Source organism: Colletes latitarsis, chromosome 10, assembly GCF_051014445.1.
Source record: "Colletes latitarsis isolate SP2378_abdomen chromosome 10, iyColLati1, whole genome shotgun sequence".
Taxonomy (NCBI): domain Eukaryota; kingdom Metazoa; phylum Arthropoda; class Insecta; order Hymenoptera; family Colletidae; genus Colletes; species Colletes latitarsis.
In genome coordinates, this window is record NC_135143.1 from 12,850,663 (window position 1) to 12,873,681 (window position 23,019).

The following is a 23,019-nucleotide window of genomic DNA, read 5'->3' on the forward strand; positions in this document are numbered from 1 at the left end:
CAATTAGCGACACGACGATCTCCAAACGAGCGAAGTGCATTTCAGGTTTCCGCGTCTCGTTCGTCGATAAAGTGTTCTCGATAACGTCACCGAGGCGAGCAGCCCTTGAAAATCGTATTATTCATTACGCCAGCGGCTCGGCTGATGAAATAACGGGTAACGTGTTTAACCAGTGCATGCCACGGAACTATAAATAATCACGTAGACCCGTTTCCTGCTCCATGCGTTTAATGCGTCGCCATGGACAAAGTAATGTTTAACTTGACGAGCAACCATAAGAACCGGACACGAGAAAAATCGGAGGAGGTTCCAGGTGCTTTGCCCAGCCACTTGGTTACCTGTTTCTTGAGACTCTCAACACTCAGGCCAATGCTCCCTCCTTTGATGTTGCCGTGGATGCTGGACTGTGCAGTTCCTAATGCGTGGAACCAGTCCCGCCTAATTGCCAAACCTACTGTTTACGATACTGGTTTCCAAATTTTTATTGGGTCCTCCAAAGAAAAAGAACAGAATTTAATTAATTTGGAAATCCCAGGAAATCCTCTGATCAAATTAAATACACTCTCGTTCCGATAAATAAATTGTGTGTACCATATAATCCTGTTAGAAAAATTGCGAACGTTCGTATAATATTTTTCTTTTCCCGAATCGAAGGAAACAGTTCTATTTCGAGATTCGACGAGAAAAGGGGAAAAACAACGTTGTGTCCGGCGAGTCGCATCTCTCGCCGAACGTTAATTAAACGGAACGAAGAAGGTGACAGGGAACAAGCGCGGAAAAATGGCGGAGAAAGATTTATTCGTGGGAAAGAAAGAGAAAAAAACAGGAAGCTGGATTAATAAAGCACGACCGTTCGCGCGTCTCCTGGCTTGAATAATTAATGGACGAAAGGGAAGAAAAAAGGCAAGTTTCGAGACAAAACAGGATGTACGAACCGAGCCTGGACTCGGCGAATCTACTTTGCGTCGACGAGTCGCGACAAAATCGATATTTATCGCTGAATCGAGTTGGATTTAGGCGTCCAAAAATTGTGTATCTCGTGAATTAATCGCGAAGCGTGGTCAAGGAAGAAAATATTTATGAATGGTTCGACCGAAACTACTGCCGCGATTCGGATCGGAGCTCGTGCCTAATCTAAATCTGTGATCGAATTTAACCTAGATCGGAGTTAGATCCGTGTTCCGTAATGACGTCGATGCAACTTGAAATTAACCTACGTTCATACAGTTTTGATTGGATCTGGTCGTAGAGAAATCAACTGCGAAATAGGGTAGAGCATATTTTGCAATATCTATAAATAAAAGTTTGCTACTATGCAAAGATCGTAAGTTGACAACGAGTAGAATCAGTCGTACCGTCCCCAATGCACAGACCGTCGTTATTGGTTCGATCGATCCCCTCCATCAGTTAGATCACTATCGTAATGGTGTTGATGCAACTTAAAATTAACCTACGTCCATACAGTTTTGATTGGATCTGGTCGTAGAGAAACCAACTTTGAAATAGGGTAGAGCATATTTTGCAATATCTTTAAATAAAAGTTTGCTACTATGCAAAGATCGTAAGTTGTCAACGAGTAGAATCAGTCGTATCGTCCCCAATGCACGGACCGTCGTCATTGGTTCGATCGATCCCCTCCATCAGTTAGATCACTATCGTAATGATGTTGATGCAACTTACAATTAATGTACGTTACAAACACACAGTTTTGATTGGATCTGGTCGTAGAGAAACCAACTGTGAAATAGGGTAGAGCATATTTTGCAATATCTATAAATAAAAGTTTGCTACTCTGCAAAAATCGTAAGTTGTCAACGAGTAGAATCAGTCGTACCGTCCCCAATGCACAGACCGTCGTTATTGGTTCGATCGATCCCCTCCATCAGTTAGATCACTATCGTAATGGTATTGATGCAACTTAAAATTAACCTACGTCCATACAGTTTTGATTGGATCTGGTCTTAGAGAAACCAACTGCGAAATAGGGTAGAGCATACTTTGCAATATCTTTAAATAAAAGTTTGCTACTATGCAAAGATCGTAAGTTGCCAACGAGTAGAATCAGTCGTACCGTCTCCAATATACGGACCGTCGTTATTGGTTCGATCGATCCCCTCCAAGAGTATGTCGCGCCACTAAGATCGCGAAAATGACTGGAGAGGAAACGAAGAAGTTTGCGGATACTCGACAGCTCGCGATGTTTGCACAGTACTTCGCAAAGATTTCTCATCGAACTCTTTCAAAGCATCTTATCTCGGCGGAGCAAATTAGATTCCAGAGAACGTTAAAACGAGGTCCGCTAGTAGCCTCCTCGATCCGGACCTAAACGCTCATTACGCAAGCATTAGCAGACGTGCCAATACACATTAGTCCGATTTATATAATCTGGAATAATTTAATAAATCGTTGGAGCGGCTTTTATCGATGTATTGGAGAGACCGGTTGAAGTGCACCGAACTAGATGAAAATTGCCTCGACCGCAGGGATATTGGGCATCGCGATGCATTCGTGCGTGCATCGGGGTCGTCCAAAGTGCACGTGCACTTGGGATATCGAAAACTTTCGCGCGCTGACACCGTTCGTCGGGCATTTTTCCCCGGCGAAAAGTCGGAGACGATCGATGCGAACCAGAACTCGTAAAGTCCTGCTGGCCCCCGTAGGCCAGGGAATCGATAACTGTGTTAACCAGGACTCAAAAACTGCGATAATATAGCTATGAAAAATCACAAGTCGTGATAAGGGGGGTAGTGTAATTAAAACTGTTCGAAGCGTGGATACAACTCTTAAGGAGAGAGTTAAATCTACAATAGCTGAAATGGCGTTGCACGGTTTGTGACGTAGAGAAACTTTGACACGAGTCTTGGAAACTTTTTCTTGTGGCAAAACCATCTCCGAGAACGAGGCGCGCGTATAATTAAACGACTACTTGACGAGTTTCTACGCGTGGACCTTGAAATTACACCGCGTTTAGCGAACGTTTATGGAGAAGTCGCGGGGAATCCAGTTCCTGTATCGCTTTCCATTAAAACGAATCTGCGCGGGACAGGATTCACGATCGGGTATAGTGGAAAAACTCGTTGCTGCGTCCGCGGAGAGCAATTGTTCGCGAAAGAAATTACGGACGGAAGTACCGCAGACTTATTTCGACGAGAATGTGATTCGATGACGCGGCTGACGATATAAATAGCAAGAAGAGCTAACTCGTCTTTCGACCTGTTTCTTTCGACTCTGTTTTAGGAAACGGATATCGCGTAATCGCGAAACGATTACGTCTTTCTCCCCCTGATCCATGAAAATCTGAAAGCGTTCTTTGATCGAACGGATATCTTGAGATCGATTAGACACAGTTGAATTAAAGCATTATATTCGATAGCAGTTCGACGAAAGTAAACCGTAGTTTAAACATAGGAAAAAGTTTCGGGCACCGCGATAAAGTAAATCTGTGTGTACATGGTCTTTTTGTAATTATACTCATTTTGTACCGAATTTTATCAATGTGAATGAAGCGGCCTTTCTACCAGAATTAAACACAAAACTCTGTAATTTCTGTGAAAACAGAACTTTCATTAGGTGTACGTAGTATCCGAAACTTTTATGTTTTGACTGTTTTCACGAAAAGTACCATCCAGATTCATGTACTTCGTAGATCGATAATAACAGTTAATTTCAACTTTTAGAAACGAAATATATTCGAAGGTCAGTCAAAAATATATCACATTTAGCGTACGATTAAAAAATGATTGAAAAAGTAAAGAAAAAAATTTCTTCCAACAGGATTCGAACCTGGAGGACGAGAAAAGTTTCTGCTTGCAGGTAGACACCTTATCAACCACGCTACACTGTAAATGAGTGCCTTCTGCAATAATTTCAATGTTAAATAACTCAAAAACTATAAGTCGTCTGCGCTCAAAACCGAGTACCATTCGATTCGATAACTTGATATCCATCATTGAGCGAAACCTCATTAAAAAGTGAGCGTTAGGCCTCGAGACCTCTTCTTGTAAGCTTCAAATCTTAAAAACTTCGAACAATTACAAAACTCTTAGTCGCCTTTCCGGTAATTTCCCCCAACACCATCCGTACAACTTTATAATTGAATAGTCTTTACGATGGTTTTACGTCCGCGATAAGACCGTGTTATAGAATTACGTTTCCGATAAGGAGTCTTCGCAACCGGGTCAAAGTTTCGAGAAGATTTCGCGAGACGATACGTTGAATTCCGATCGACGATCGAGGGACCCTCGACGTTTTTTTGGCTGGCGATGTCGTTGATCCTTACGCGAAAAGAATTCGGCCGATTTTGATCGATACTCGCCATTTTGGCGTCACCGAGGGAACGTAAGTCTGAATGGACGGGAAGAGAACGCACTTCCGTGCACCGGATAATGACGTTGGAACATGTTAATAATCCATTCGGCGTGTCGTACGTGACAGTTCGATGATTACTTAATATGCACGGTATCGTAACCGCCTTGATTTACAAAACGTATCCGCGGCGAAAGCACGAATTCGCCGTATGCGAACGATAAAGTAAATTACCGTGAAAGCAAGCCACGGAGGCGTGAGTTTACGCAGACGTTATTATCCATCGCAATTTGTTTAATGAAAAATGTCACGCAACAACAATTATCGCGACGAGATTGCTTACTTTCGAGCAACTTGACGTATTCATCTTGGAAACTTTTATAACTTTCCCGGAGCTTTCGAGTTTCAACGATACAAAACCTCGAGAATCAATGGTCTGAAATAAATTTGTATTATCAGCCGATTTCTTAAAGATATTTTGTGGGGGGTCCTGTGGTCGAGATGGGAAGAAAAGGATAGGGAGCAAACTCTGCCTTAGACGCCAGGATATTGAGAGTTAGTCGAGCATGTAGGCGCGAATCGGTAAACGCGAAGTTAGAGACGAGCGGCCATTGCCCCCTATCGGCGAATTCAAATTTCGCAAACGGGAAATGAATGTGCGTGAGATAGGCCAGTCTGAGCAGTTAATGACATAGAACTGTCAGAGTGTGTGTGTACGATTTACTAGCCACGAAGAACTGTGTGCTTTATTTCGATTTTTCCGTATTATAAATGCGAGAGATTATTCTATTTCCTTTCTCTTTTTCATTCGGCATTCTTTCTCAAATATATATACAGGGTGTTCGGCCACCCCTGGGAAAAGTTTTAATGGGAGATTCTAGAGGCCAAAATAAGACGAAAATCAAGAATACCAATTTGTTGATGGAGGCTTCGTTAAAAAGTTATTAACAATTAAATTCACAAATTTCATATCGTTCTGAAAAAATTATTTTCGGTTACGGGGGTCAATTACAATCATTTTTGGTCATTACACATACCCTCGAAATCCTACCCAGTTTCAAGGAAAAAATTCGAGTAGGTACTGAAATTTTTAGACGAAATTAAAAAATTTCAAATCATACTAAAAAAATTATATTTAGTTACAGTGGGTAATTACAATCATTTTTGGTCATTATATATACCCCCAAAATCCTACGCATTTTCGAGAAAAAAATTGTTTACCGAAAATATAATTTCTGGCCAGAAATATCTGCCCGAATTTTCATATGAATCTTTAAAACGTCATAACTTCTAAACGGATTGGACGATTTGAATGTTTAAAAAAGAAAACTACGCGTATTTTGATGGAGAATATGTACAAATCGCAAAAATATTCGAAAAGTTGATCTTTGACCACGCAAAATGAGAAAAACCCCATAAAAATGGTCCAATTTTCAAATAGCCACAACTCCTATAATTGTGAATATATTTCAATGAAACTTTTTTCTGAAGTAGAGCTCATGGGTACCTACAAAAAAGTATTGCACAACTTTTCTGTAGGGCGTCAAATAAAATTGCTAGAAATCAAAAACGAATTTTGAAGAAAAATCGACAAAGAGGTAAGGTAGGTGCCTAAATTTTTCGGCGAAAAAAAAAATTTTCGAATCGTTCTAAAAAAATTATTTTCAGTTGCGGGGGTCAAATACAATCATTTTTGGTGAATAGACATCCCCCTGAAATCCTACCCACTTTCGAGAAAAAAATTCGAGTAGGTACTGAAATTTTTAGACAAAATTAAAAAATTTCAAATCATACTAAAAAAATTATATTTAGTTCCGGGGGTTAAGTAAAATTATTTTTGGTCATTACACATACCCTCGAAATCCTACCCATTTTCGAGGAAAAAATTCCTTACCGAAAATCTAATGTGAGGTCAGAAATATTTCCCTGAAATCTCATGCGAATCTTTAAAACATCATAACTTCTGAACGGATTGGACGATTTTAATGTTCAAAAAGCCAAACGCCGCGTATTTTAGTGTAGAATATGTAGCAATTCTAAAAATATTCGAAAAGTTGTTCCTTATCCCCGTAAAGTGAGAGAAACCCTATAAAAGTTGTCCAATTTTCAAACAGCCATAACTCCTACAATAGTAAAGGTATCTCATTGAAATTTTTTTCTGAAGCAGGGCCCATAGGTACCTACAAAAAAGTATTAGACAACTTTTCTGCAGAGCGTCAAACAAATTTATTAAAAATGAAAAGCCAATTTTTAAGAAAAATCGACACGGGGTAGGGTGCTTAAATTTTTCGGCAAAAAAAAAAAAATTTCGAATCGTTCTAAAACAATTATTTTCAGTTACGGGGGCCAATTACAATCATTTTTGGTGAATAGACCTACCCCCGAAATCCTACTCCCTTTCTAGAAAAAAATTCAGTACAGGTGGAACTTTAAACGTTAATAACTTTTTAACGAAGCCTCCATCAACAAATTGGTATTCTTGATTTTCGTCTTATTTTAGCCTCTAGAACCCCCCATTCAAATTTCCCCTACGGGTGGTCGAACACTCTGTATATGCAGACGAAAGGTCGGTCGAGTGCCAGCGAGAAGAACGATCCCTCTGGCGGCGAGCACAGGAAGCGCCCCACAATATTACGAAAGTCTATTTATACCCAAAAGTACGAGATTCTGCGTAGACAGAAGTCAGCGAATGTTGAACAAATTTCATTCTCGAACGATAAAATGGATTCTAATTTAGAAACTAGTCTGCTTTCATGCATTTTATCCGTTAATCGCGAATAAAATCTGCCCGTCGTCCGAAAGAGACGATAAACTCTGCCGTTAATGGTCGCCGCGAGCATAGCGGAACATATGTACGTTATCGCGTTAAAAACTCGTACGTCGATTCGCGATAAACGGAACGCAGATAATGAACGAATTGATCCTCGTCATCGGGAATTTAATGTTCCGCGTCAGGAGCCGCGAGCAAATATTGCTATAGTCCGTTCGCATTCACAACAACGTTTTATTTTCCTTTCCGGCATTATTGATTACGCCTAGGCTCTCCCTTTGCGAGGTACCCCAACGTTGGAGTGGCTCTTTCACCGGTCGCTCACCTCCTACCTCTTACCCTCTGAACGCACTTTGTCTCTTGTAATAAATTGACGATACAGCCGAGAGAGGAAACTAGCCAGAGAGAGCCCCGGGACCGTTGGGTCATCCGGAGGTTCGTTGAATCGAATAACGGCGACCGCTATTTTTCCGACCCAGAAATTGCAATTCCGACCTTTACTCCACCGAAAATTAACTCTCCTGAACTTGACTGCACATTACTCTCCAGCGGACACTGTGGCTCGCCAAAGTATTCCGACTCTGTGCGATATGCAACATTACGAGGGAGAGGGGCTGGATACTCCATTGGTCATCAAGATACTTTTATTATTTGTTAAAATATGATTGTAGACCCATTACGTATTTATTAGTCACAATTGACGAATTTGAAAAAATATACTCTTATCGTACAGTATCGATAACCAATAGAGTATCTGCTGAAGATTGTTTTCTTCGAACGAGTGACATTACGTTACAGTTGATAAGAATTATATGGAAGTAATTCAGTACGTTAATATCGTACCATTTTTCTAATTAAATACGTACATATGTATAATAACGGTGAAATCTTATCAATATCCATCTTCTATCCTACTCCAACATCTGCTCCCCCGCCCCAACGCTATAATATTCGTGACCAAAACGACAAGATCTACAAGTGTGCAAAGTTTCAATAAAATCGGTGACCCGAAAGTCTCGGTAACTCTGTTCGTAATATACCTATATCCACGGATTTATACAACGAACGGACTTCTATAGCAGTAGATAAATCGTGTTCTTATAGAAATGGCGCGATAACGGACAGAGTTGACGAAGTCTCTCGACGATTTGTTCGCAATTGAAGAGACACACCGGCCAAGTCGTCCATTTAATTAAACCCAGAACGCGCGACTCCTCCTTTCTTGGGAAGCGGCGCCAACGAGCTTCCCCAGGTGCGTGACTACTTTCACGTTTCGTCTTTTATGCCTCTTCTTCGCTCCTCGACTACTTATACTCGCCTCTCCCTCCGGTGAGATAATGCCGGTGATCCCGATTCCAAGATAAATACGCACACATCCTTGCGTTCTCCCTCTCCCTTTCCCTCCGTTGATGCAACAATTACGTAACCCTTCTAGCGACCCACTGACACCCAGACACGCCGGTCCGATTTTACTTTCGACTACTGGGACACGGTGTGCGGTCGCCTCGAAGAAAGTATACACGCTGGAACTCGGACTTTCCCCGTTTTCACGGCTCCGTGGGATCCCACCGCGCACTTTCTTCGCGCAGTCGGGTATGAATGTGCAATGGCGACCGCGGTTCCAAGAGAAACTACACTGCGTTCTAACGTTTCTCGTTTCACGATCCTCCGGAGCCGAAGGACTCCCCAGAGATATGGTCTAGACTTTCCTCGAACGTTCGATGGAAATATTCTCGAACTAAATCGAAAAGTAACGTAACGTTTAATAGAGGAATTACAAGCTTTCTTAGCAAGGCTGTTCGTACAGAAGAGGTCTCTGGAAACTTTCAAATACTAATGGAAACGTTGGTATCGACGATACGAGACTCTGTTCTGGACATCTGGAAACACTTGCATGGGGTTTCCCTCGGGCTGAAGTCTGAGAAAGGTTTAGCCTAGTCCCAGATTCGAGGCCCAACAGTTAACGTTACGTTGCAACGATCCATTTAGTTATAAGATATTACAAATATATGCTGTTTGTTTTTTCTCGTCGCTATCACTGCATACGAGATTCCACGCTATTTACATAACGTGTATTTTTGAATAAAAGTGTTTCTAGTAAGAAGGTATACTTTATAAAGATGGAAGAAAGATCCAAAAGTTAACAACATTCTTTTCAAGAATTTCTTGCCCCAATATAAATTCTATCGAAGATGCAGACCTAAGCAAGGATAAATTCGAGTACCTCGGAACCAAACATCAGTCTTGAAGGATTTTGATGTTCCTTGTAAGCTTATTTTTATCAAGTTAAGGGGTCCATGAGCCCCCTTGGACCGTTGAAAGGGATCCGTGGAAAAGAAGGTTAAGAACCACTGGAATAGACTATTTTCTCTTCGATCAATTCGGTCCTGTTTTCCTTGATAGAAGATTAACAGGTGAATCTTATGTCAATTCCTTGACCAGTCGAACGAACTATCAAAAGACGTTCCATTTGATGTTTTATGTCGCGAGTAGCACGTTATACGACTGTACACTGTTAAAACGGAGCAACAGAGTAGTAACACGCCAGTTCTCGACTAAAAGCCATGGAACTCTTGTTGCGAATCATGTAATAACTGAGACTACCGTTAAAATATATTTTATTATTAATGCAATAACGGTCTACGAGTTTCTTGCGCGAATTCCAACTGTACGACGGGATGCAACGATAGTCGTACTAAATCGTCGTACGAACAACGAATAAAATTTTTAATATCTGCTTGTAAACGAAGTTTTGTTCGTTCCACGTTATATTTCTTCCTTGAATTAACTTTTCAAATCCTTACACGAACAGTACTTGCAATAAAACTACAATTTAATACAACTTGTTCATCCTCGATTGTCGTATCGTTTGTTTCCCCGAGAATAGACACGTTCTTTTCATCGTTATCGAACAACATAAACAACGACTATTAGGAATCTTATCTCCGTCGTACAATAACACCGATGTCTTTCCTTGAAACTTTCATCCGTAATCATAAAGTAATTAAGAGAGCAATAGTACGTACGCTCGTTGAAGTTATTAAACTTTATCCAATTCTGGGATACCATTGGACACTGATGTATGCCCGAATAGGTGTACTGCAACGTCTGTATAATTACCAAATATCGACTTGCGTTCTAAATTATTTATTTGATCGTTAATCGAGGTTGCTGTGATATAAAGACACACAAAGCAATACATTTAGTTATATTATATCTAAAAAAAACCCTCCCACTCATTGTGGTGCTGCTTTGCTTGTCGTAGGAAAACGAGAAAGGTCGTAGGAGGGTAGAAAATGAAACTCGTGAAACAAATCATCGGTAAGGACGACTGTAAATTGGAAAGTCGGTCGAGCGCTTGCGAGAGAGAAAAGTTGAGCGTGTCCCTCTGGCGGCGAGTACGGGAGGTGACGCGACAGCGTAAAGAAGCAATAAGGAAGCGATGGAAGTTCGATACGGTCCACCGAACAATTGTTAGTAACTCGATCAGTACATTATGGAAGCAATCAGGAAGCATTAGACGCTCGATAGAATCCACAGGGAATCCTCCAAACAGTTTGATAGTTTTCGCAGTGTCCCGCAACATCACTGATTTATCTAGCTTCGGAATATTGATTGTCAACCGGCCGCGTCCGCAAATAGGAATCTCCCAAGCTACCAAGTGGTTGGATCTAATCAGTGCACGAAGTAGCTAGGAGGAGGTTCGATTAAATATACACGGATGCCTAGGAACTGAAATTTCACGAATCTATGATTGTTGCGTTATCGATCATTGTTGTACCCCGCTACCGCTTTTATTTAACCGATTCGTCTCAGCCTGGTCGACGAGCCTTCTTTTTTCTCGGCGAGTTCTAATGAACTTTTGCGCGTCTTTGACCGTCCTTGGAGAGTTATTAAATATTTGTGTCGTCCAGCTACGCCGTCGGTCGGCTGCCACGGGGTCGCCATGCATATTCCATCCACGGATGACGCGGAGGTCGACTAACATCCTCGGGACGACCTTGACGGGCCACGTCGGGGAGAAACTAGAAACGGGGACGATCGTAAGGTGAAAGCTCGGCCTCCTGTCTTACGTCCGCGCTAAAGTTGAGCGGACGATAATAACGATGACGCTCAGGGACGTCCGTTCTTATCTCTTCGCATCGCGTCTTCCTCTCGTTCGCATATTCGACCCGAGCAGAACGTTCAACTCCCGAAACGAACGAAGAAAACTCGAAATTAACGATTACACCGTTGTTCGATGGGAAATGGAATTAGCTGGTACAAATCGAAAGTATTTCTTTTTCCAGGGGGTGATTCCAAAACGTATACGTTAAGTCCATTATTAGAGTACTTCACGTAATCTCGTTAATTTGTAATAGGTAAATTTTTAATATCCGCTGTTAGGGATAACTCAAGGTTGGTCTTGCGGTTGTTTAATTCCTCTCATAGCTGTTTCAAAGTTACTACAAACGATGAGATTGTATCATGATTACTCAAATTTATCGAGTCTATGTATTTACTGTATCCTTCAGAAATACGTGCAGAAGGAGTGTGTTAAATCTCTTGCTTCGTCAACGATTCTTTTTCTCGAAAAACGTTACGTCCAATAGCGACGAACAAAACGGAATAGCTCTCCCCAAACGGATTTCTAAATCTTTTGTAACTTAGGTGTTTGGTTGGAACGAAGACAACCTCTGCCTTTCGTTACAGAATGACTAAGGTAGCATCTGAATTTTCCTGAACTTTACACAGAAAGTGATGTTGGATTTCCTAACCGTCTTGTTATGTTACAAAAATCATCTCCAGTGACGATTGTATATGTCTGGAGTTTCCTTCAGTTTTGGCCATGGGTTCTACGAACTTATGGTGTTTATTATACGACGATAAGAGTTCGTCGCTAGGGCGAACTGCGCTTCACTCTCGCCTTTCTTCTGCGGGTGAAGTCACAGTCTCGAAACAGATCTCATAGAGAACGGTTCAAAACTCTAAGATATACCTTAGCGTATTTAATAAAAGCGTTAATAAATTTACCAATAATCATTGCCGTTTTAATCAATCATACGTCCCACAACCCTACCTATTCCAATAAGTGAAAATGAGGCGATTAACTTATCTTGAACGCAAACAATCTACGATTGTCGATGTGGACTTACAGTGACTTAAGATTAACAGTAGGATGAGGCATCCGACACTGACAATAATCACTGGCCGTTTAACTTTTTTGACAAAACTTAGACGCATTAACACTCTGACTGCATTTTAGCTTACAATGATCTACATGGGTGGCAGGATTTACAACTATGATACTAGAAAAATTAATTCTCAAGTTGAGACGTTGAGGGAAATAAATTTGGATAGAATTTGTGAATTTTAACAAGGTTATGAGAATAAGTACTGAAACAAATAGGTTATGTAGCTTAGAATGATCCACATGGGTGACAAGATTTACAACTATGATACTAGAAAAATTAATTCTCCAGTTGAGACGTTGAGGGAAATAAATTTGGATAGAATTTGTGAATTTTAACAAGGTTACGAAGATACGTACTGAAACAAATAGGTTATGTAGCTTACAATGATCTACATGGGTGGCAGGATTTACAACTATGATACTAGAAAAATTAATTCTCAAGTTGAGACGTTGAGGGAAATAAATTTGGATAGAATTTGTGAATTTTAACAAGGTTACGAAGATAAGTACTGAAACAAATAGGTTATGTAGCTTGCAATGATCTACATGGGTGACAGGATTTGCCACTATGATACTAGAACAGTTAATTCCCAAGTTAAAACATTGAGGGAAATAAATTTGGATAGAATTTGTGAATTTTAACAAGGTTACGAAGATAAGTACTGAAACAAATAGGTTATGTAGCTTAGAATGATCTACATCGGTGACAGGATTTACAACTATGATACTAGATAAATTAATTTCCAAGTTAAAACATTGAGGGAAATAAATTGGGATAGAATTTGTGAATTTTAACAAGGTTACGAAGATAAGTACTGAAACAAATAGGTTATGTAGCTTAGAATGATCTACATGGGTGGCAGGATTTACCACTATGATACTAGGACAATTAATTCCCAAGTTAAAACATTGAGGGAAATAAATTTGGATAGAATTTGTGAATTTTAACAAGGTTACGAAGATAAGTACTGAAACAAATAGGTTATGTAGCTTGCAATGATCTACATGGGTGACAGGATTTGCAACTATGATACTAGATAAATTAATTCTCAAGTTGAGACGTTGAGGGAAATTTTGGATAGAATTTGTGAATTTTAACGAGGTTATATATTTAATCTTAATAAGTACTGAAACAAATTTTAGGTTATGTAGCTTACAATGGTCTAAAATCAAAATTTTACTTGTGCAGAATGTTATATGGCTTTGATCTGACAGTGAACGTGTGTGAAGCTTCTATAATGTACATATTTGCCGTTTATTCCAATATACCAATCAGTTTCCAGGCTTTACGACTCGAGAGGTTTCTGTTAACACTCGGAACTAGTCGATCATTGATATTGCCAAGGTGGATAAATGGGAAAATGATTAGTGTTATTAAAGCACTGTTTAGAGAATTCTCCGTGGATTCTATCGAGATTCCATTGCTTCCTCATTGCTTCTTAAATGCACCGATCAAGTTACGCACGTTGTGTGTCAATAAATTGCTATTAGAACTCAGAACACTTCCATAATCGATATCTCCAGTGTGAATAAATCATAAAATAATCTATAAGATCATAATACGAAACAAATACAACCGTTCAATCGAGGTCTTAATACTTTTTTATTGTACGTTTAACCTACTTAACATATTATTTAACAGGGAGTTAACGTCTATAATGTATAACATAAGTTAACGTTATTAAATGAGTTAAGTTTAGGCAGACATGTAGTTTGGAGGGACAATATTCCATTGCCATCTTTTATACTTTCTTTAATGTACTGATTGAGTTACTTGGTGTTCCAATAGACTCCTACTCACACTCGCAACACCGAACGAATCTGATCATGCGATGTCGTGACATGGTTCGAAGCAGTGTTTCTCAAACGACAGTCGGTGTGTCATTGGTGGAAAAAAAGAATTATCGTCAAGGACAAAAACACGAAAATAGATACTGGAAATTAAAAAGCTTGGAAGTTTACAACCGATACTCTTATCTGTAACGTTAGGGTCAGAGACTAGAGATTAGAGAACTGCATTGGGTCCATAAAAAGCTCTTCTTCGAATCCATTACTATTTCCAGAATCGACGGTGTTTTATTAACTGACAGTTGTATCACCGAGGTGGATAAACCCGAAAATGAAACGCGATACATTTGGAAAAGAACCACTTTATAGTAGGAGCCATTCTATCCCCAAATGCCACGAATCGCGACCAACCGTGGCGTCAAATTTCAGGCACCGTATGGCACGCACGTGCTGTAGCAGAGGCTGACCACGGTACAACGATATTTTAACTCCTCCTAACCGAAAAATAATCTCCCTGTGCGAGCATGCCGTGTCGTTTACGTAAAATGTTCCGCTTCGTATTTATTAGAGAGTAAAACACTTTTTCACAGGGTGTTCAGCCATCCCTGGGAAAAATTGTAATGGCAGACTCTAGAGGCCAAAATAGGACGAAAATCAAGAATACCAATTTGTTGATGGAGGCTTCGTTTAAAAGTTACTAGCGTTTAAAGTTCCGCCAGTATTGAATTTTTTTCTCGAAAATGCGTAAAATTTCGAGAGTATGTCTGTTCACCAAAAATGATTGTAATTGACCCCCGGAACTAAAAATAATTTTTTTATAACGATTTGAAATTTTTTTTTTCGTCGAAAAATTTAAGCACTATCCATCCGTCCCCCCTGTCGATTCTTCTTACAAAATTCGTTTTTGATTTTTAATAATTTTGTTTGTTACCCGACAAAAAAGTTGTGTAATACTTTTTTGTAGGTACTCATGAGCTCTACTTCAGAAAAAAGTTTCATTGAAATATATTCACTATTGTAGGAGTTATGGCTGTTTGAAAATTGGGCCATTTTTATGGGGTTTTTCTCAGTTTGCGGGGTCAAGGAACAACTTTCCGAATATTTTTAGAATTTCTACATATTCTACGCTAAAATACGCGTCGTTTGCCTTTTTAAACATTAAAATCGGCCAATCCGTTCAAAAATTATGATGTTTTAAAGATACGCATGAAATTTTGGAGAGACATTTCTAGCCTGAAATTAGATTTACGGTAAGGAATTCTTTTCTCGAAAATGCATAGGAATTCGAGGGTATGTATAATGATCGAAAATGATTGTAATCGATTCCTGCAACCGAAAATAATTTTTTTTGAACGATTTGAAAAATTTCTACACCTTACCGAATTTTTTTCTCGAAAATGCGCAGGATTTCGAAGGTATGTGTAATGATAAAAAATGATTGTAATCGATTCCAGCAACCGAAAATAATTTTTTTAGAACGATTTGAAAAATTTTGTTTTCGATGAAAAATTTCTACACCTAACCGAATTTTTTTCTCGAAAATGTGCAGGATTTCGAGAATATGTGTAATGATAAAAAATGATTGTAATCGATTCCTGCAACCAAAAATAATTTTTTCAGAATGATTTGAAATTTTTTAATTTAATTTTTTACTATTTTTTTTAACAAAGCCTCGGTCAAGAAATTGATATTCTTGATTTTCGTCTTATTTTGGCCTCTAGAATCTCCCATTAAAATTTTCTGCCAGGGGTGGCTGAACACGCTGTATATCGTGTAACAACGCACGAAACGCTTCTACCATTTTCTTTTCGATACCAACCATCGACGACAAACTAACCAACAAAGGTGAACGAAGCTTACGTATAACCGTTCCTTTGTTGTCGGTTAACGAAGAAATAATTCTGCGAAATGTGGTTCCAGCAGAAACCAAAAACACGTACGTACGTTGTTGCAATTAACAGTTAAAGAGAAACTCTCGCTTTCGAAGCGGATCGTAAGAACAATTATAACATTTAGTTTACCCGCGCTAATAACTCGACGGGAATGGACGTTAAGCATCGAACGCCATACTGACTTGTAGGGAAGCATCGATGTCTGTAAGAATCCAACAAAAAACCGGTATCGATTCCAGAAAATAAATTGCCGTGAAAAATGTCGCTGCCGTTATTCGTTGCGTCGAAACCTAAGGCCGCGAGTTCGTTCGCTTCGTAACATTTGTAGTTTCGTTTGTCCCTCGATTTATTCGCGTTGCCTAATTTTTCTCCATTCGTTACATCGATTTAGCCGTCTTGGGACTTCCATCGCATAAACGGTTACTTTTACGAGCTAGTTATCTCTTTTTCTTACTTTTTCTGTAAAATGTCCACGTAATAATATCGACGTCGGAGTTAGACAAATTTTATTAGCGAATAACAAATGAAAATTTTTAATTCGTTCGAAAACTTCGTGCTTTATGTTGATGCTACTAAAGAAAACATCGATTTATAATTATTTTGTACGTGATACACCTCCACAAAAAATCTCGAAAAATTATATATTTACAATGGTAACAAGCTATTATAATTGTAACGATACGAACATGGTCGCATGAAAAATTAAGGTAAAAATACAAGCGAATGTCGGTTTCCGATTTTTCCAACATCGTTCCCCCACGTCTAAAAATCTGAAAAAATTACAGATTAATAATCATAACGAGACACTAACACTATAAAAATACAAACGTGATCATTTGATAATTTCTATTAAAAAAAAATATCTTTAAACTTTTCCAATTGTTTAAAAATCCATTTTGCGGTGAAAAATTCTGAAAAAATTCGCAAACACGTACACCGTGGAGCAAAATACCCCCAATTTTTTTCAAGATCTTTGATACGATACAACAAAAGATATACAGCTTAAACTGAAAATTGCGTTACGCCCTGTAACTACCCTCCCAGTAAGGGTATATCACCCGGGTTGATACTTAACAGAAATGATTTTCTTTGAACGGTCTATTAACTGATATGCTCACCGATAAATTTGGCTTAAGGACACTTTTGACCATCCGGCTACACCCTTTCGATATTTTTAAATATGTAAATTTCATTTCGAAAAATTGTTTATCTGCCTCGACACTGGATGAGACAGTCTTTATTTTGATACTCGAAGAAAATGGCGCTCCAGGCTTCACCTCCCCCGCCCCCTCTAATTCATGCCTGTAAACAGATTTCGAATCCAACCGAACCATTATCGCCCATTTTCCTTCACGGCCGACAGTTTGACACAGTTTGCACGAATTTCACCGTGCATTCGCGTTCGCGCAGTTTCTTCTGCGTCACGCATCGAATCGCGATTCGCCAGTAAGGCCGATGGGTTTTTGTTTCTATCGCTTGGACCACGGCCAAAAAGGTAGACACGCAATTAAATTTCGGACGAGCAATCTCTCCGCCCGGTGGCAAGGAAATCGGGGAGACGGAAAGGGAAAGACAAAGAAAAACCTTCCTATCGCGCGCGTGCTCAATCTGCAGTTTCAGTTACCACGCTAGTCCCCCTCCGCGCGCCCCTTCTTTTTGCTTTTTTATACGCCACATTGCGGAAAAATGATCGTCGATGTTGGTTTTTCTCTTCTAAAAGAGAAAGTTTTCTTTATGTGACAAAAACCATCGCATGTTGCGTTTAGCGTCTCGAAATACAAGTCAAGAGGGTGGCTTGTTTAGACAAAGTATAGGACCGATTGGGTCTGAGGGTACGGGACGAATTTTTCGTCACTGACCCATTCATTCTGTGTGTTCCTTTCAAAGCGTTAAGACGTGCTTTCCTAGTGTTTCCAATAAAAGCTAAGTTAAAAGTTATTCCTTTTATAATTGTTTTTTTTTTTTATTCCACCACCTATTTCCAATAGTCGAAAAAACTGCTGTTTCGCGAAAATTGGCATTCACCGTCGGGCGATCGAAAACGAGAGAAAAAAAAAACGGAATTGATTTATTAATCGAAGAGAACGAAACTTTCCCCTTTCCCTCGATATCGATACCTGTCGAGTTAAACTGGGATCGTAATGAGAAATTGTTTTGCAAAACGTTGCTCGTCTCGCTCGAGTGAAAATATCAGGTAACATTGATAATATATATTTGTAGTTCACTGAAGAGTCAGCGAAAGAATCTTACACGCAAACGTGATTGGCGGTAATAAATAATAGGCTTAAACGAATGTTATACCTACGAAGAGTTCGATTTTTATGACTCGGTTAACCTCAATCTAAAATAATGGAACCGAAAGCTCTACGTTTGCATACGCTTCAGTCTGTTCAGTGCCGTTTACGTTTATTTTTCCAAAAGTAATCTGCTAAAATTGTAGATTAGGTAGAAAGCTTTTTATCATATTAATTGTGGTATTTCTTTAAACAGGTTTTTATTTAATATAATATAATGGCTAGGAACTAATTAAGAACTATTCGGATTATTTCTACGGCTAAACTAATACAACTTAAAACAACAACTTAAGACGACTTAAACAAATTGGCAACAACTTGTTGCGGCAACGACTTGTCAACTGAATTCTGATTGACTGTTCCTGGCGATCGGGACTCCGGCTTATACAGGGTGTTCGGCTACCTCTGGGAAAAATGTTAATGGGAGATTCTAGAGGCCAAAATAAGACGAAAATCAAGAATACCAATTTGTCGATGGAGGCTTCGTTAAAAAGTTATTAACAATTAAATTCAAAAATTTCAAATCGTTCTGGAAAAATTATTTTTAGTTGCGGGGGTCAATTGCAATCATTTTTGGTGAATACACATACTTCCGAAATCCTACTCACTTTCGAGAAAAAAATTTGAGTAAGTGCTGAAAGTTTTGGGTGAAAAAAAAAAATTTCGAATCGTCTTGGAAAAATTATTTTTAGTTGCAAGGGTCAATTGCAAGCATTTTTGGTCAATAGACATAACCCCGAAATCCTACTCAGTTTCGAGAAAAAAATTCCTTACCGAAAATATAGTTTCTGACCAGAAATGCTGCCCGAATTTTCATGCGAATCTTCAAAACGTCATAACTTCTGAACGGATTGGACGATTTTAATGTTTAAAAAAGCAAACTACGCGTATTTTGGTGGAGAATATGTAGAAATCGCAAAAATATTCGAAAAGTTGGTCCTTGACTCCGTAAAATGGGAAAAACCTCATAAAAATGGTCCAATTTTCAAACAGCCATAACTCCTATAATTGTGAATATATTTCAATGAAACTTTTTTCTCAAGTAGAGCTCATGGGTACCTACAAAAAAGTATTACACAACTTTTTTGTAGGGCGTCAAATAAAATTGCTAGAAATCAAAAACGAATTTTGAAGAAAAATCGACGGGGGGGTAGGTGCCTAAATTTTTCGGTCAAAAAAAAAAATTTCGAATCGTTCTGAAAAAATTATTTTTAGTTGTGGGGGTCAATTACAATCATTTTTGGTCATTATATATACCCCCGAAATCCTACGCACTTTCGAGAAAAAAATTCCTTACCGAAAATATAATTTCTGGCCAGAAATGTCTGCCCGAATTTTCATGCGAACCTTCAAAACGTCATAACTTCTGAACGGATTGGACGATTTTAATGTTTAAAAAAGCAAATTACGCGTATTTTGGTGGAGAATATGTAGAAATCGCAAAAATATTCGAAAAGTTGGTCCTTGACTCCGTAAAATGAGAAAAACCCCATAAAAATGGTCCAATTTTCAAACAGCCATAACTCCTATAATTGTGAATATATTTCAATGAAACTTTTTTCTGAAGTAGAGCTCATGGGTACCTACAAAAAAGTATTACACAACTTTTTTGTAGGGCGTCAAATAAAATTGCTAGAAATCAAAAACGAATTTTGAAGAAAAATCGACGGGGGGTAGGTGCCTAAATTTTTCGGTCAAAAAAAAAAATTTCGAATCGTTCTGAAAAAATTATTTTTAGTTGTGGGGGTCAATTACAATCATTTTTGGTCATTATACATACCCCCGAAATCCTACGTACTTTCGAGAAAAAAATTCTTTACCGAAAATCTAATTAGACGTCTAAATTTTTCGACGAAAAAAAAAAATTTTAAATCGTTCTGGAAAAATTATTTTTAGTTGCGGGGGTCAATTATAATAATTTTTGGTTATTATATATACCCCCGAAATCCTACGCACTTTCGAGAAAAAAATTCCTTACCGAAAATCTAGTTAATGTCTAAATTTTTCGACGAAAAAAAAATTTCAAATTGTTCTGGAAAAATTATTTTTAGTTGCAGGGGTCAATTGCAAGCATTTTTGATGAATAGACATACCCCCGAAATCTTGCGCATTTTCGAGAAAAAAATTCAGTACGAGCAAAACTTTAAACGTTAATAACTTTTTGACGAAGTCTCAATCGAGAAATTGGTATTCTTGATTTTCGTCTTATTTTGACCTCTAGAATCCCCCATTAAAATTTTTCTCGAGGGTGGCCAAACACCCTGTACAAGATGTCGTCGTGATCGACCCTCCACGTTACAATTTTAATTACTCCATCAAATCTCGACTGCCTGATGCTCACAATTATCCTGCGTTACAGCTTTTGCTCCCCAAATTAACCCTTTTGCAAATCATATTCACCTTAGTGCAAACTAAATTTACCCTTTTGTAAATCAATGTTTCCTACAAATGTCTTCTTAAGCCAATGTGATACAAATAAAATGACATAAATGTAACATAAAACACTTATTTAATACTAATGTGTCAATCGGTCGTCTTTTAAGTGTTAGTTGGCTAAATATACATACAATTACAACGCGCGATAAAATGACATTACATTATTTCGCTGTTGAGTCACCCACAAGGTGAATTTGATCTGTACGTATATACTGTTCGAACGATTACAATGGATAAATAACGAACGAAGAATTAAGTATTCGAAAAATGTTCCCGAAATTTCTAGTCGAAAGTTCTTGCTTTCAGAAAATAAAAGACAAAAAGTCTCTCTTACTTAAAGGGTTCAATTAGTTGTTTACGCTAAAGAATTTTGCAAAAGCAGGACGCTTTCTGTAATTAAAATCTCGAAAAAGAAAAGTTACTAATAGAAATTGGTAAATATATTCCGCTTCGATGCGTGAAGAATGCGTAAGTTAATGCAGTAAATGCTCGAATTAACGGATTTCGGATTCAATGAATATCGGTACTACTTGGAATCGTATGCCTAAAATTGAATCATTTTTTAAAGACTGTTGCCTCGACCTAGCAACTCTTCGAGTGGTGTCAATGTCTCACCAGTGTATATTAAAATAAACACGATGGATGACGAACTAAATTATTCCCCTTTCGAACGAAATAAATTTATACTTCGTTACGATCGACATAGGTTATTCTTCGTTTTACAAATTCTTTAACGATCGATATATTTCGCTACGCAGAAATCGTCAATCAATTGAAAATAATGCTATTAACGCAGACCTGACCCCAGACGGCCTACGTGAATTTTTACGGTGGCGATTCCGTCGTAAGAATAATAATACGTGTTCGAATAATGAATTTTCCCCTCGTTTGCAATCGATTAGTATTCAATTTGGCGACCACCTTATTTTTATGCGTTTCCTAATTCCTGATGCGTACTATGTCCGTACATAGACTGAATTACTCCCATGCTCGACGAACTTTTGCTTTTCGCACAGGAACTATTTTAAGGACACCCCCATCTTCCAATTAATTCGCTAAATCGAAACTTACTCTTCCACCGGCATAAACAAAGACCTGGGAAGTGATTCTCGCGAAAATATCGTCGAAGAAAAAAGCGGTGGAACTGGTGTCGCACCGACACACCACGAAAACGTCCAGAAACCGAACACGAACACAACGAACTCACCTTAAGTCGCTTCAGCGTGACATCTCCGTGGTTCTGGATTCCAGAAAAATGTCGTACTTGATTTTTCGACCCTTTCGCCTTGATCAGTCCTTCGCAGCTTCCACTGCACACGCACCACGAAATATCCCGGTCACGTCCAGTCACAAAAACCACGAGACAACGTGCATCGCGACAACGAACGCTCGAGTTCCACGTCTCTTTCACCGGTGAACGTTTTCTGGCCGTGCAACGATACTCGTGCGAATTCGCGTATATTCTATCGCACGACTCGCTGCTCACGAGGTCTCTCCACCACTTCGAGAATATACCCCGCAAAGCTGCCGAGTTTTCAACCCGCTCCGAGTTTTCAACCCGCTCCGTGAGGGAGAGACACAAAACCATGTAGAGGTAGACGGATACGGACGGGTCATACGCGCGTGTCACGGTCCGTTGCTAACGATGCGACTCAAAAATCCCGAGTTAAGAGCGTGACATCTTGCCAAAGAGAAAGGGACCAGAGAGCGTGCTCCGAAATATCACCTTCCCCCGACTCAGGTTAACTGCGCTGCTCGAGCAACAGCATCCGACTGGCTCGCTGGGCCCATCACCATCAACGCCATAGGCACGCACGCCGTTACGACCCCTCCAGAACCAACCACCAGAGGGCTACGAACAGCTGTCGATTCCCAAACCACACTCTCTTCGAAACTGAAACCCTTTCGCGTTTAAATATTATCACTGGATTCGAACCCCTACCGAAAAGTCCGAACAACATACTACGAACGAAACGCCTAGTTTCGGCTTTTTACCTTTCTACTCTTTTTTTTTTAAATATTTTTAGTTGCGCGTCGTAGCAATTAGTGGCGACATCTGACAAACTTGTCGCAGTGTCGGCAATACCGAAGACGTTATCGCGACGTCGGTAATTTTACTTGTTTCGACCATCGGGAAAAAACATTTGGCGTTGCGATATCTTTCCGCGAAGCTGCTTAATTATTGCGTAGATAATAGTTTTTTATTCTGTAATATAAACATCAATGTATGAATGTAAAAATATGTCGTTGATCACAGATTATAGACTTCTAATACATTTATTGACAGAAATATCGCAAGAGACAGTTAGATATAACATTTTTTGAAAAAGCTAAGATTAAGTTTGAATCACAATTCAAGGT

At 39.1% G+C, this 23,019-nt stretch overlaps 2 protein-coding genes across 3 annotated transcripts in view; both read right to left on the reverse strand.

The window, feature by feature from the left end:
* LOC143346677 (beta-1,4-glucuronyltransferase 1) overlaps positions 1-22,412 on the reverse strand; it is a 63,204-nt gene extending 40,792 nt beyond the window's left edge. For both annotated transcript variants that reach the window (XM_076775006.1, XM_076775007.1), the window contains exon 1: positions 21,866-22,412. The gene's annotated coding sequence lies outside the window, so the exon portion shown is untranslated. The remainder of the gene's footprint in view (positions 1-21,865) is intronic.
* The window catches only part of LOC143346680 (protein phosphatase 1 regulatory subunit 14B), a 126,157-nt gene that overhangs the window by 17,267 nt on the left and 85,871 nt on the right, over positions 1-23,019 (reverse strand). The window lies entirely within an intron of this gene.